The 4,634-nt window shown below is 39.8% G+C and overlaps 1 non-coding gene across 1 annotated transcript; it reads right to left on the reverse strand.

Annotated features, from left to right (window-relative positions):
* Positions 1-3,734: 3,734 nt before the first annotated feature.
* On the reverse strand, positions 3,735-3,838 carry LOC112760148 (small nucleolar RNA R71). Its single transcript, XR_003180599.1, has one exon. It is a non-coding gene; the product is annotated as a small nucleolar RNA R71 (small nucleolar RNA).
* Between the last annotated feature and the right edge of the window lie 796 nt (positions 3,839-4,634).

A 4,634-nucleotide genomic window follows, 5' to 3' on the forward strand; every position in this document is an offset into this window, starting at 1 on the left:
GAGGCAAGTAAACTTATAAGAAGATAGCTCATGAAAGCCAGGAACACAGTATTAAGTATTGAACCCTCACTGGAAGTGTATATGCACTCTAATCGCTCAGGTGTCTATGGTTAATTCCCTCTAATCTCCTCTAATCATACTTTCTAAAACTTTGTTCTTCATCTAACCAATCAACAAATATCTAGTGTACAAATGCAAACATCATGAGGTCTTTTCAAGGTTGTAATGGGGCTAAGGTAAGGGTGAAGATATATGTATGGCCAAGTGAGCTATAATTTGAATCTTTGACTAACCTAAGTTCTCACTTACACACACACACACACTCTATATAATTCTAAAATCATGCCTAGCTACCCATAATCTCACTTTTGTATATTTCACATACTCATGTATCAAAATTTTCTTTAATTTCATCACATATGCATTGATCTTTTTATTGGACTTAACATTGGGGTAATTTTGTCCCCTATTCATTTATTTCTTCTTCTCTCTCTCTCTATATATATATATGGAAGCATAGTAAATCAATGCGTATGGTTTTTATAATTTCACATGAATGATGCCAGGGCATCTTGGCCAGTTTCACTGACCTTTTCTTTACTGCTTTTAGGATAGTTTCATACATTTCTTTAGGAAATAAGCTAGTTTTGGGTAAATATTCACTTATGCCTTGATTCAAGCATACATTGTGCATTTTACATAATTTCATGAGGATTTTGCATAAGTTTAGTGACAAATATTATGTTGCATTACTCATGACTTGGACTAGAGCTTTGATGCACTTTATTGCATGATTTCAGGACCAAAAAGAAAGCAAGAAAAGGGGAGGTAACTTGCAAGATTAATGAGAAAAGTGATTGCCAATAACATTCTCAAAATGCCATCAATGCCCACGTTAGAGAGTCACGTTAACTAAGTTAACGTGAACTCTAACGTGGAGAAGAGAAGTTGAGCCAACGTTAGTGACACTTAACATTGTCACTAACGTTGGCAATTACTCATAAGTGGCCACGATAGAAGCCACGTTAACCTAGTTAACGTGGCCTCTAACGTTAAGGGGGGGAAGAGAAGCCAACGTTAGTGACACTCAACATTGTCACTAACGTTGGCCTATGGTGCAAAGTACCACGTTAACTCCCACGTTAACTTGGTTAACGTGGGAACTAACGTAAAGGATGAAGAGTTGTCGACAACGTTAGTGACACTCAACATTGTCACTAACGTTGAAGCAACCACACAACCCACAAGAGTCACGTTAACCTCCACGTTAACTTAGTTAACGTGGAAGCTAACGATGAGGAATGAAGGATGAGCCAACGTTAGTGACACTCAACATTGTCACTAACGTTGGGATGGCTAAAGATGGCCACGTTAGAGGCCATGTTAACCTAGTTAACGTGGACTCTAACGTGAGACCCAGGGGCACATTGGAACGTTAGTGACAATGTTGAGTGTCACTAACGTTCTCGAAGGTTGGCAAGGACCACGTTAGAAGCCACGTTAACCTAGTTAACGTGGACTTTAACGTGAAACAAGAAGGGGCACACTGGAACGTTAGTGACAATATTGAGTGTCACTAACGTTCTCGAAGGATTAACAAGGCAACGTTATCGTGGGTTTTAACGTAAGGCAAAGGGGTGCATTGGAACGTTAGTGACAATGTTAAGTGTCATTAACGTTCTCGAACTTATATTCTCACTAAATATTAACACCCCTAACGTCCTGAGCTGAAGTCTCTGCCCACTTAGCACTTTCTCTCTGCAAGTAAAGCCAAGCCCAAATGAAGAAAAGAACTGCTTCAAACTCAAGATCCAAAGGCCCAAGACTTGAAGAGTAAACTAGAAGCTGAGAAGAGTAGTATATATAGGAGTAGCTTTGAATTGTAAAGAAGCTCTGGAGGCTGGGAAAAAGAGAACTACTCTCTGTATTTTACTTTCTTTGCAAATTCTAGTTTTATGATGTATTCTCCATCTTTGTTTTCATTTTCAAGAGCTATGAACAACTAAACCCCTTTCATTGGGTTAGGGAGCTCTGTTGTAATTTGATGGATCAATACTAATTTTCATTATTCTTCTTCTATCTTTCCTCTTGATTTTACTTGAAAGCTTTCGATCTTCATCCAATTGAGTAGTTATCTTGGAAGAGAAGCTATTCAAACTTGGATCTCTTTTGAACCTTGAAAGAGGAATGAAGAGATCAAGCTAGAAATGCTTTCTCATGCTGGACCAAATTAGGTTTGGATGGGTATGTGACTATAACCCTCTCAATACTTGATTTGGGAAATGCATGTGGTATAATCAGTGACCATACTTCATCTCTTCTCATGAGCAATTGACCAAGGAATTGGCTATTGATCAAGATTTGAGAGATTGAATTGCAAGAAATTGTAATTCAATCACTTAAGATTGCCAAGGAGATCAATGAGTGCATTGATTGAGGAAGAGATGAAAATGAACTTGATCCGGAGAATTGCAACATCTCCTAAGCCCAATGAACTCCCCATCTCTGATCTTACCCATTCTCTTTAATTTCTGCCATTTACTTTTATGAGCAAATCCCCCATTCCCATTTACAATTCCACAATTTATTTTCAGTCATTTACTTCCAGTCCTTTAATTCTAGCATTTACTTTTCTGTTATTTACATTCCCGCCATTTTATTTTCTGCAACTCTCAACCCAAATCTTGGATTCGCTCAACTAGAACATTCTTCTAATTAAAGTTGCTTGATCAATCAATCCCTGTGGGATTCGACCTCACTCTATTGTGAGTTTTTACTTGACGACAACTTCGGTACACTTGCCGAAGGGAGATTTGTTGAGAGGCAAGTTTTCTGTGCATCAAGTTTATGGCGCCGTTGCCGGGGATTGATTGTGCATCAACAATGATGAGATTGGAAGATCACTAGATTGAGCATTTTATTTTGTGAATTTCATTTTCTATTTGAGTGATTTACTTTTTGTTTTAGTTATACTTCTTCCCTTCTCCCTCTACTCTTTTGTTTTTTTTTTTTGTTATTTTCAATTCTGTTTGCTAACCCACTAACTGTTTGATATATTGCATCACCCACAACTAACAGCAATTCTGACACAAATACTATCTGTACCTATTTTCTCTGCTAGTACTTGTTGGTTGTATAACAGGGAGAAGAAGCGGGGCTTCAACTTCCTTTGATTCTGAACCGGAGAGAACCTTCCTTAGACTAAGGAGGGAGGCAAAAGAAAACGAGTAGTTGGTGCTGAAGAAGAGGAGGAATAGTTTGAGGAATACTTTGAACCAAACATGGAAGAAAACATGGAAAATCATCATGAAGAAGAGACTCACAACCATGGCAGAGGAGGTGGAGCAAATCATGCTGGGGAGGATAGAAGAGTTTTGGGCTCTTACATTAATTCAAACCCAGGCAATTGTGGAAGTAGCATCCAAAAGCCAACAATCCATGCCAACAACTTTGAACTTAAACCACAGCTCATCACCCTTGTTCAGAACAACTGTTCGTTTAGAGGAGGTGTTCAAGAAGACCCCAATCAACATTTGACCACCTTCCTGAGAATATGTGACACAGTGAAATCTAATGGTGTTCATCCTGACGCCTATAGACTGCTCTTATTTCCCTTCTCACTCAGAGACAAGGCAGCCAAGTGGCTGGAATCCTTCCCAAGGGAGAGCTTGACAACTTGGGAGGATGTGGTGAACAAATTCTTAGCAAGATTCTACCCTCCTCAACGAATCAATAGGCTGAGAGTTGAGGTTCAAACCTTCAGGCAACAAGATGGTGAGACTCTGTATGAAGCATGGGAGAGGTTCAAAGACTTAACAAGGAGGTGTCCACCTGACATGTTCAACGAATGGGTCCAGCTGCACATTTTCTATGAAGGGCTCTCTTATGAGTCAAAGAAGGCAGTAGACCATTCATCTGGAGGATCCTTGAACAAGAAGAAGACCATTGAGGAAGCCATAGATGTTATTAAAATAGTAGCAGAAAATGACTACTTCTATGCTTTCGAAAGAGCGAACACAAGAGGAGTGATGGAGCTAAACAATGTAGATGCTCTGTTGGCCCAAAACAAGCTCATTACCCAGCAGCTGGCTGACCTCACCAAAAAAATGGAGAGGAACTATGTAGCAGCAATCTCATCTTCATCAACAATCCAAGAAGGAGTGAATGAAGAAGCAGAGGGGAGTCAGGAGCAAGCCAACTACATGGGAATTCACCAAGGAAAAACTATGATCCATACTCCAAGACTTACAACCCTGGATGGAGAAATCACCCGAACTTTGGGTGGGAAAGTGAGCAAGATCAAAAGCAATTCACCTAGAGGACATCTCAACACCCCCACAACAACACTTCTCCACATACTTATCAAAACTAAAACAGCACGTCTGCTCCGAATCACTCATCAATTGATGACAAGCTCTCTAAGATTGAAGCCTTACTTGAAGGAATACGCCAAGAGATTCAAGAAAATAAGGTGTTCAAAGAGGAGGTGCGAGCCCATATTAAGAACCAGGGAGAGACCATCAGGAAGCTGGAATTTCAGGTGGGATATTTAGCTGAGAAGATTCCCAAACCTACTGATAGCTTCCCAAGTGACACGGAGAAAAACCCCAAGGGAGAAGCAAAGAAAGTAAGAT

This window comes from Arachis hypogaea, chromosome 16, assembly GCF_003086295.3.
Source record: "Arachis hypogaea cultivar Tifrunner chromosome 16, arahy.Tifrunner.gnm2.J5K5, whole genome shotgun sequence".
NCBI lineage: Eukaryota > Viridiplantae > Streptophyta > Magnoliopsida > Fabales > Fabaceae > Arachis > Arachis hypogaea.